The 11,684-nt window shown below is 39.4% G+C and overlaps 1 long non-coding RNA gene across 1 annotated transcript in view; it reads left to right on the top strand.

Moving 5' to 3' along the window:
* LOC138061123 (uncharacterized) overlaps positions 1-10,968 on the top strand; it is a 117,696-nt gene extending 106,728 nt beyond the window's left edge. The window contains exon 3 of the long non-coding RNA XR_011134770.1: positions 10,801-10,968. This is a non-coding gene — a long non-coding RNA (uncharacterized lncRNA). The remainder of the gene's footprint in view (positions 1-10,800) is intronic.
* The last annotated feature ends 716 nt before the right edge of the window (positions 10,969-11,684 follow it).

The following is an 11,684-nucleotide window of genomic DNA, read 5'->3' on the forward strand; positions in this document are numbered from 1 at the left end:
TAATTTGGGATTGCTTATTGGATTTGCCTTGTTCAAATGACTCCAAATCTGAACTAAAAGCACTATCCTGTATGCCACAAAGCATAGCAAATCTCACAGCAATATGAATACATGTGTTACTCTTGGACTTACGGATTTATTCTTCAAATAAGACCAAGTGCCTTTGAAATGGAAGTGCAAGTGCCTGTGGCTCCTGAGGAAACTCCTCTGGCTTCCCCTTTAGGTAAAGGTCACTGCAAATCAGGATGTTTCATCCACATGTCCTACATGTTCTGTGCCACCACTCACAGTCCCTAGCTGATAAATCAGACTGAATTTGTTCCCAAAGAGAGAAGCTGTATTGGTGCACAGTCTGTGGAAATCTAAAAAAAAGAGGACTACTTTAGCAGATAGATTTCAAATAATGGTCCCCCAAAGCACCCAAAAGGTTTGTCGCACTGTATTTAGACCAAAATCACTATATGGGATTTTTTTCCCTCATTCATTCCAACATACATCATTTCCTGGTTTTGATTGTTTCCTACTTAGACTGAGACGAGGCAACAAAACAACTTCATTTCAATAACATAATGCGTTGAAAGATGCTCCTGCTATGAGTGCACCTGTGCTGTATGCCTGATCATTCTGCAGGTTGTGTATGTGTACCCAGTCATACTTCTAACTTGTTAAAGGAGGTGCTTTCAGTGAGAGTGTAGAGCTCAGGATGGGAATGGAGCAATATGTGAGTATTTGCTCAGCTTCTTATGTGGGTTTTGCAGCATGGGCTGAGTTCCATGCAAACTTGGCCAAGCTAAGTAGTCCAAAACTTGCCTAGGTGCAAGGTTCAGCCACGTTTTTGACTGCAGCATATTTTTTCATCTGTTTTGCAGTAGATATGTTTCCAAGGTATTCATGAATTTGGTGCAAAGAATGACAAATAACATATTCAGTGAGGGGTCATGGGGATGACAATGCAGGAACAGGGAGCCAAGTTGCAGCGTTATCACTTCTGGATTGATGGATGACCTGAAAATGTGGGCTGCTACATTTGGATGTAGTGATTCACGTCAAGAAAAGAAATTGTGCTTGGCCAAAGAAATAAGTAAGCCTGATTTGTTTCTGCAGCCCAAGCACAATAGTGCCTATATTTGTTTGCATAAAAAACTTGGTAACAGATGAAATTTCTATGAAAGATCTGTATTTACAAGTTTGCAAGTCATCAACTGAAAGAAGATGAAGGAGAGAGCCAATGTGTCATTGTAAAGAGGTCCATGGTTTCAGAAATCTCTATTGTACATGAAGAACGGACCTATTCAGTATTTTCAGAAACTCTGTTCCTGCATGCAATATTTGTTGCCAAGGAGAGCATCGAAGAGGCTGCTAAAATGTCTTTATGCAAGAGAGCAGGAAACAAAGCTTCAATTTCTTCTCTAGTATTTCTGTTTGCTTTTCAATATAGTGCAAGTATTCTCTGCCACTATCTCTCCCCCCCCCCAATTATTCAAACTCCATTTATATTATAGTGAAAACATACATGAGAGAGAGGGTACGTGAAGGGAGGAAGTAAGAATTTGTGTGCAGTCATATTTAGATCTAAAAAGCTGCTTCTGCTGTGAAACGGATTATGAAGAGTTAATTTTTTAAATCCAGGGATAGCAATTACACTTCCTTCTAACAAGAATAAAACCCACCAGCTCAAGGCAGCATATCACCCTTCTCTTTATTTAGAAGCTCATCAGCTTTATTATGTTTGTTAGATATAGAGCTGGTTTGGGTTATATTTTTGGGATATAGCTTAGCTGCATTTGCCCTGTGGAAATAATGTCACTGAGGTAGTATACCTGCTCCTCTCTCCTTTATATTTCAGCCAGAGAGATCAGAAGACAAACAGTATATGACAATTTATGTTGCTACTACTATGCCATTGTCCTAGAGCCTTACAAATACCAAAGGAGCATGAGCAGGATCTTTGTGCCTTTCTGAGGACTACAATGGGCTGAGGGAGAAACTGAGTTAATACTGGTATGCGTAGCAAGAAGAACTAAAATACAAGGAAAAAGAATCATTCATCCTCTATTCCCTGATTTCTCATTCTTACCGTTAAGCAGGTGTCCCTTCAGATATATTTCCCATTTCTCACAGCTAAGAAACTTAGATGGAGCTGTGCACCTCTGTCTTTCTGAAACAGTGCCTATGTTTCTAGATCGTAACTGTTCAGAATAACAGAACAGGTTTGGAAATGAATGGAATTTTGGTTGAAAATTTGAATAAAACTGAATGGAAAAGGTTTGAAGAATTAAGATTCATGTTAGTTTAAAAAAGAATCAAATTACAAGCCAGGCTTCAAAGTGTTTTTACACCAAGTTAAAAAGTGAGTGAGAGTTAGGTTTGTAGCTTCTGCCATTTTCTTTTATTAGTTTGCTATTTAAAAGAAGTTATGGGTCAGCCTTAAAAGAGAAAGGAATATATTCTATATAAAAAGAGTTTATCCTTTCCTCCATCGATATTTCCCTCTTTTGTCTTACAACGCCAGTTGTTCAGGTAGAGTTGTCTGTGTGTATTTTCAGTGAGGTTCCCAGAAGCAGTCATTTCCATAGCTGTGGCTCTATATATGATGATAGCATCAATCTCTTAAAACAGGTTCATTTCTTGGCAGCTGAACTGTAAATTTCAGCTGAACTGAAATCTAGAAAGGCACAAATCTGAGGTTTTCAGGGAAACACTGTGTGGAAGGGAGGACCCCAAATCCACAAGGCTGCTTTCTGCTTTGCAGAGTCAAATTACTAGTTAGGCAGGTGGCTTTCAAAACGTGGCTCAGTTCTCCTGTACAGGCTGATATGGAACTGCTGAGCTTTAGTCTGTTTTTTGTGTAGAGTGAAAATTGGCTCCTATAGTACTGCAAGGGGTTTGAGAATGTAAATAAAGCAGCAATAATTTTAGAAGCATTCAGCCTAATATCCTCTCACCAGGTGGTTTTCTAAGGATGGCTTTCTTTCCTCTCTTCTTTTCTTTGCCTTTTGAGGAAATAAAGTAAGTCTCCAGCCCTCACGCTGTGAATCCCTAATTTTCGCCCCGTCTCCTGCGCAGTCCATTGTGCTGCAGGACGAACCATTTCCCTCATTCAGTTCAGAGCAGCGCGAGCTTCCCTGCGCGCGCTTGCGCTCCCACAAGCCCTGCCTGGGGAAGCGGCAAACCGAGTTGCATCAGCTTGGCATATCCCTTCTTCTGGTGCAATCCCCTGATGTGTGCCAGTCTCTGACAAACCTGGTCCCGTCCCGCGACAGCAGCCCCCTGGCCGGCGTTCTTCCTGCTCACGCGAAGGGAATGAAGGGCAAGGATGGGGTGGTTTTTGGCTCCCTCCCTTTTCCCCACACCCAGTAGATATTCAGGTGATTTGAGATGCCATTTAGTGGAGTGTGGTGTCCTACAGACTTAGCAGGAGGCAACTTGCTTTGACTTGACCAAAGTTTTATGTGCCTTTTTTAGACTTTTTTTTGCAGCCAAATCTTTTACTTTAACAACAAAGTCTGAGAATTAGATTTGTGAGTCTGTCCCCCCTCATCGACTATTAAAATGGATGTATTTTAGCACAAGAAGGTCTTGCAGGATCTAACCCCGCAGCTTTCATGCACCTTATGCTCCAGTGGAGATACTACCTATTTAAGCATAAAAGTCTATAACACGCACTTCCTTCCATCACCATGATGTATTGTAGCTCCCAGGTCTACACTCAGCATGCAGCACAAATCAAATTTCTAGGCAACCAGATCTGTGTTCCTACTTCACTTGGTTATAAGACAATAATTCATTTTCCATTAATTTTCACATGGATTATTCTTTCTTGGATATTAATAAGGAGGTGAGAATCAAAACCTAATCCAATCCTTACAGTTAATGAAAAGTAAGGTTCTTTTTGATTTTTTAATATCATTGATCCTTTAAGTCAATTCTATTCCTAAAAGTAAATATAATGGTTAAAAGTTATGTGAGATGAATTGTTAGGAGTCTGCAGTATACATAACCACACCTAGTCTTCTCACCTTACAGCTTATCGTTAATGGCAAGAAACAGATATTGGGGAATGACTCATCTGAACTTCTTGGGTGTCCAGTTTAGCTTGTAACTTAGGGTCACGCAGCAGGCACACAAATGCCTGTTTCTTTCCAGTGGCAGTAGTGATGGCCCAAGATGGACCTCAGACAGAGATGGAATGCTGTCCAAAAGGAATGCCTTTGTGTAGCAGATGGGTCCCCTGTCATCACTGAAACCCTGAAAGTTAATGTGTGCACAAGGTAGGGACCCTAATTACCTAACACCTGCCAATGAGTCCTCTCTTTGATATTACAGCTAAGGCTTGTTTAGCTTGTCTAGTTGTGCCCTTTTTTCCCCTGAATAGGTAAAGATGAAAAAATGCCAGCAAGTAGCTAGACAATTTTTTATTTGTTTGACATGATACTGTTTCTGTAACAAGAATAAGAGTAGGAAATGTCCAGTAATTATGTTTTCTTTGTTTCAAAATAAATCAAAAGTATAACTGAATGATTATAAACTTTTAAGTGTTGCATTCAGACATACTACAATAAAACTCCCTGGGGAGCAAATACGTTTTTATCTTCTGAGGGTCTCAAAGGTCTTCCAGGGAAGAAACCCCCTCTCCTCCTGCAAGAATGAAAATATTTCTGTCTTTAACTAGCACTGAAAATGCTCCCCTTGGGAAGAGAAATCTCTTTCCAGTTGTGAGATTCCTGTGTTCAAGACCCATTATATCAGGGATATGTTAACATACTGCTTTCCCATCTGTGAGTATATGTGAGTAAATGTTTTATTTTGATAGCAATTAATGACTCATCATTGTTTAAATGTAATATTTAAACCAAAGAGAAACGGCAAAGAAGCACTGCTTAAACTCCAAGCATATCTGCCTAGCTCAGGCCTTAGGCTCCTGCCCCACAAGACAAAATCATTACCAGTCCGTAGGGCTTCCACATTGCAGTAATACTGTTGTGTGTACGTAGCAGCTGCAGACATCTTTTGGCTGAGGCTTTTGTTTTTAAATGCGTTTATTAGATGGGAACTTAGGTACCTGTGTGGATTGGGATAAATAAAGTAAGTGATACTCTGACTTTTCTCCTGGAGTAAAAATGATGCGACAGCAGCACTGGCCTCGTACCCCCTGTAGAGCGCCTTCAGTTGCAGGGACTGACAGTTTGCTACTGTAGCGCTCGTAAGCTCTGGGAGCGCTTGCTTTCACTTTTCAGTCCTTTAAAGCTCTCTGGGACCAAAACTGCAGTCAGCAGAGCGGGCGCCCCTTTGCAGCTCTTCTCCTGGGGGGGCTTGTAGGGAAGAGAGGGATGTGTACGCCTATTTATCCCACCGCACATTGAAGCTGATGTCGCAATCATTCTTGTAGTGGCAGAGGTGTGTACTTTTGCTATGGTGCCAACAGTGCTGGTTTCGTGAATCATGACTCATAACGTGTGTCAAAAAATCCTGAGCTATAAATGATTGAATTTAATGCACTGCTTCTTTATGTGACCTAATTAAGTTAATTCAACCAGAGAGAATGGGCATTTTCAGTTTTCCCATGCAAAGTGGAGTAGCTTGGAGAAGCAGCACTAAAATCTGCCCCTCAGGATAGTTGTAATGTTTTGGTTGCGTTCTGTAACGTGGTGGAAGCAGATTCAGATTCTCACAGGAACAAGAGAGGATTTGTCTCTGCTGGTTTGAACCACCTGGTTAGTGGATAAAAGGCAACAGTGGGACTAGAAATCATGTTTGGGAGGAGTAAACTCAAAACTGTGGCTTGATACGAGGAACAAGGAACCCTGCAGCCCAGGTGCAAGATGCTGGCTGAGCTTTGGTTAGAGTTATATTATTTCAAAAATTTAGCCGAGGAAGATCAGCTTATTTACAGAGCTGGTGTGTAAATGGAAATTGCACAAACAAATTGGAAAGGATCACTGTTTGCTTTAGGAGCTGCTATACTAAAACAAAGTAATAATAAAAATGTGAAACAGCTAAAACGGATATACGAGCCTATCAGTAGAACTTGCATTTAAAAGTGACTGACCAAGATTAAGAGCAAATGTACTTAGGCACCAAGGTCACTTTCATTTAAGAAATTTACTAATATTTCTAGGTCATCTGGGAAATAATTTCAGTCAGAGGAGAGAGAAAAAGAAAGAAAGAAGCAAGCTCTTGCAAGTTTGGATGGACGGTACCATAATTTGATTTTGCCAATAATGTAATGCAAGGCTTGTGTCATGCTAAACAAAGGTTGAGATTATTGGCGTTTAAAACACGTTCATCACCAGTATCTGTTTAGTAGAAAATTGCATCAATAGTACTCGCCCTTGCTGGATTACCTGTCTTCAGTGACTTCAGCTCGGCTACTGAGCTCCCAGTCACTAGTCTTTCTCCCTACAGAATTGTAGCGTACGTGCAGCTCAGTTATGAAATTTGTTTCAGTCTCTCCAACATTACAAGGAACCTGCATCAATTTGGAAAAGAAAAACTCATAGGCCTGATGCACTTTCCAAAAGCGCACAGCTGAACGTTCCTGTTGTTCTTCTGAATGTAACAGTGTTCATCAAAATATGACCGTTAGCTTTCTTTTTATTGCTTAGATTTAAACATACGTTTTCTTACTGACTTCTTCCTTCATATATTGAAAGATGGCTGTATAGGAAGAAGTTCATGCTTTTTCATCAAAAAATATAAACCTGGAGGTATTAATTTCTTCTGTCATGCAAGAAAGATATATACTTCCTTTTATCTCTGCTACCCAGTGGAATTCAACCCAAATTTCTGGCCTCGAGGACAAGGAAAGTTGATATTCTATGCTACTTCAGTTTGTATTTTGCCATTTTCCTTTTAAAAAATATATTCACATTTTAAAAGTAGGTTGGCTTTTAAAAGTAAATCGATTTAATTTTAATGGGATTTTTGTATTTAATTTGCCCAGGCTGTTTTGAAAATATTCAGGAATATTCTGCATTGTTGTAGGTCTGGGACTGAGCCTCTGAACTCAGTGTTCATTGCTTTCCCAGAACATCCAGTGCCTGTTGCTCAAATAACACCTGCTGCTTTCCAGTTTTTAATAAAAACTGTGGAGTTCTCAGGCCCACGTCTATCAGGTGTCAGTGCTACCAGGGCTGTACTCAGTGCATTGTGCTCTGCACCAGACGCGTTTAAATGGCGTGAATCCCGATTGTTCTGCGTCGTCACGAGAGGGGAGATGCAGGCCAGGCTCACTGTGCGCAGAGCGTGCAGCACTTTTAGACAGGTCTGTGCGGTTTCTGCACGTCTATGTTGAATCCCGTTGAAATCCACTGCAGTGTCTGGAAAGCCTTCCCTTTCCCTGAGCAGTGATAGGATTAGGCCCATGCTGAGCAAACCTGCCCAGCTCAGCAGGTGTTCACCTCCCACCTATACCTGTCCACGCATTGTAATATCAAATGGTCTAATAATAACAATCATGTGGTTCTCTTTGCTTCCCTTGAACATCTGCTGAGCATTTCCAGCACAGCATGGAAGAGCATTATCTTGGTTTACAGCTTATCTTGTTCTAACAACATCAGAAATACCAGCCATCAATATGCTCCCTCTTGAGAGTAAAGCAATCACAGGTGTGTCAGCTGGCTACAATTATATTCCCAGACTTGTACTCATCTCGTGTCAGCTCATCGTAACTGCAAATCTGTATATTTTAAAATTATTTATTGCCACTAGGATGAACCAGTTGACCTAAGCAGTCTGGGTTTTATGATTCATATGAAGTCTAGTAACTGATGTGAGTTAGAAAAGAAACATCTGAGGCTTTGAACAAATTTCCATTAAAATAAGTTTTTCATATTATGACATTTATTTCATGAAACATTAACTCCATTTTCCAGAGACTATTTTAGTATTTAGAGTTAAAGGTTTTGCTCTCATTTTGCATTACTAGATAACTATAATAATGTGGAATATATCATAAAGTTTACAGAAAGCCATAAGTCTGAAACAGTGTTCCAGCTCAAAAATAGAAATGAAACAAAGTCCATAGAGGAAACTGTCAATGAAAATTGGTAGAAATTGGATATGTATGTAAATTACAAAAACTAATCTACTGAGATTCATAGGGCAAATAATTTTAGGTACTATTACTTGGCACCAAATAGAAACATTTCATTGAAAGTGCTGCTGCTAAAGAAATGAACTGATGAACATAAATTGAACATAAATGGCTGCAGGCAAACTGGAGTGCCAAACAGAAAAGGAAGAAGGGGGGGAAGGGTGTATGTGTGTGTGTATACATGCATATGTGTATGCATGTGTCTTTGCACACAGAACATTATATACATATAAACGTCTGCAAGTCTCAGAAGAGTATTGATTTGATAAATTGTATAGGATGGTACTGAATTGTCAAGGATTCCCAATGCAGCAAATTTCCCAGGTATAGGACCCTCAGCCACAGTGGACACACTGGATGTGGAGCCACCCATAGGCTATTGGTGATTAAGCCTTTCCAGAATGAAGCCCAAACTCTGGTCAAGTAAGGCATCAAGTATGTTCAGAGATAAAAGAGACAGAAGGATGAAATCTAGTCGGATTTTCATGCCATGCTAATTGATTAATTCCAATATATCAGGCTGTTAAATTCTTATGTAAGGTCTTGGGCCAAAGTCTAGTATCACTTTCATCTCTTTAAATCCAGAAAAAATCCACTATATATAATAGCAATGGGGAAAACTGAGATTTTTGTATTTCCTCAAAAGCGCACGCATAGTTCCTTGTTCCGAGTCCAAACTGTATCACTAGATGTTTCTTTCTCTGTGGATGTGCATTAGTAAACACTGAAAATTCCATTTATATATACGTATGTACATATAAACACCCCCCTCCTCCACGTGTACAGGTGACCTAAATTGTTCTATGCAGTTTCCTAGAAATCATACCACAGATGTGGTATTTAAGAGTGAATATGGCTAACGTTTATTGGACTTGAACTGTATTGTGGGTAATTGTCCAGTAATAACCTTTGGTAAATTATATGAAGCCTTTACTTTACTTAACAGGAAACGCAGGCTCCCCAAACTCTAATATTATCATCATTCAAGATAATGAGCAACACAAACCATTCTATTACCAATCTAAAAGCAATAAATGTCAAAGTAAAGAACTATGCAATATTCTGGCCTGGAAGAACAAAGGACAAAAGTAATGATAATGCCTTTTTATATTTGCAGTCTATTATATCATGCATAACAAATGACCCTGTAATTGTAGACAGTGTTGTTTTAACAGGTTATAAAGAGAAAATGGTCAGGGAGAAAAGGGAGTGTTTAGAATACCGCTCTGACAAATGCTGTGGGGCTGGTAAATTGAAATGCCTGATATTTTCTTTGAATTTTATCCTGGAGAGTATGCTGGGTTATGCTGAAGCAGTTTTGTTTATCACCATGATCACACAGAGCTCTACAAAGTGACACCAAGATCCTTGTTTGCCAAGTTGATGGTTTTACTAATGACTTGATGATAAACTAAATTCTTCTCTGACAGAAGCATAAGCAAGGACAAAAATACATTTTTAAACACAGGTTATTGATTTTATGGAAATTCTTAATTCGAACATTTATAGAACATTCAGAGGTCACACAGCATTTGGGCATTCATTATGAACTAGAGGGTTACAGTGAGTAATGGGTGCTCTACCGCTGTTATATAGTGGCATAGATTCAGCTGCTCATGGATTTGTAGAGACTCCACTTTGAGCTCTCTCAGCTGAATTTTATATAAATAAAAGCAGAAACTAGTCAGCTATTTGATTCCCGTTTGATTAGAGGTTTTTTTTTGTTATGTTAAGGGTGAAGGAATTTGTCTCTGACTAAGAAATCCTGTGCCTCAGTTACCCCTTTGTAAAAGTAGGATAATTTTTACTTCCTTATACTGTACGTTTATCGTCTCTTTTGAGATGAACAGTTTGTAGAGCCAACGCTGTCTCTTAGTTTGCATGTGTTTCAGGTCAGCATGCTAAGGTATGCAAGGCAGGGCATCTATTAAAATAAATATTTAAATGGTACTATTCTCTATGTGCTTGAAAAAACTCCTTCATGTAACTGTGATACCAAGAGGGCAATTAGCACATGTGGCAATTTTACTTAGCTGTTACTCATTGATATGCAGGGTCAAATTCTGCTCCCAGGTACACTGGCTAGACCTGAAGTAATCCAGCCATCTTGCTCTTTCTTTAGATCTGTGCTAGTGTACAGGAGAACAGGATTTAGCTGCAAGATGTAAAGCTAAATTCTCTGCCCAGAAATGAACTGCTTTTCAGACATAACATTATGCTGCTTTACACCTTGCGTAATTCTTCACACTTTACTTAAAGTGATCATTTTATACTCTCTCTCATGCAACAAAAAAAATTCCATCAGATTGAGACAACGGAGGGTCATGCCTATATGCTTATGTTATGTGAAATTCTAATTTGACTTGCATTTGTTTTCAGCTGATGTATAGACCATGAAGGACAAATATTATGTTAAACTGAACTACCCTTGCTTGTATTATCTTTGACTTGCTTTAATAAATTGTCTTCAGCCTGTGTTTGCTGTTGGTAAGGTCACATTACTTTGCCACATCAAAAACTGGTCCACAGAAGTACTGGTAGACAGAAAAAAGGCCCTCAGAAGAAAGCTATAAGATTTAAGTCGTGCTTCTCTTGCTAGTTAACAGAAGTCATAGAAAAAATAGCAAGCAGTTATTTTACATATCTCTCCTTCTTAGAGAAAACAAATGATTAAATATCTCAATATTTGCATTTTCCCCCATCAGCATGCACCCTAAACTTGTCGAGTGAATGGCAGGAGGTGGCATGTTGCTGTCTTGTCTCTGCTTTTGGAAAAGATCAGAACCTGAGCTTCCTGATGGCACAACCGTACTGTGGTTTCCATGGCAGATCTGGGAGATGATGTTTCCCATGAGGGTTATTTATACAACTATTTTCAGGTAGGTTCCAGACTAGCGAACATGATGTGCTTTGTGTCTTATTTTTGCTGCTTCTTCCTCATATTTAAATGTGTTACGTATGTATCTGTATGTTGATCTGTTTCTGCTTGTCTCTAATTTTATGAGGTAGCATCTGTGAGACATAGGATTGTCTATTAACACGAATATAAGTGAAATCAACAGTTGGATTTAAGGACTGTGCTCAGTAAGCAGAGGAGTCTTGGATGACTGTCTCTAGTTATTACGGATTGACTGCTTTATGGCTGATATGTGAAGAGAAATTTAGTTTAATGGTTTGCCTAGGTGTCAGGATTATTGTTCTGTTTTCTTGGGCTATCACAGAAAAGAATCAAACTCCTTTTGATCAGGAAAGATGATTTCCATATACAATAGATTTGCCTTTCTGCTCACTACTGCTCCCTCATCCCAAAGGGCATTTGGTTGCTCAACAAACTTTGTCAGGCTTGGGAATGGGTTCATGATGAATGCCTCCTCGGACAACAGTGTAAATGTTTATGCTGCCGCTGAGCTGGGAGCAAGTGAAGTGTCAATATTCCAGGTAGTTAGTGTAACACAATTAGGAAACTGCTTATTTATGAGTTTCAGTTTCTGATATTTTGATGAAATTGATTTGGAGGTCACATGAATGTTCTGAATATCAGTCTGAAGGCAGGATCATAAGGCTTCAAATGGTGCATCTGAGGTATAAA

The sequence above is a fragment of the Struthio camelus genome, chromosome 1 (genome assembly GCF_040807025.1).
Source record: "Struthio camelus isolate bStrCam1 chromosome 1, bStrCam1.hap1, whole genome shotgun sequence".
NCBI lineage: Eukaryota > Metazoa > Chordata > Aves > Struthioniformes > Struthionidae > Struthio > Struthio camelus.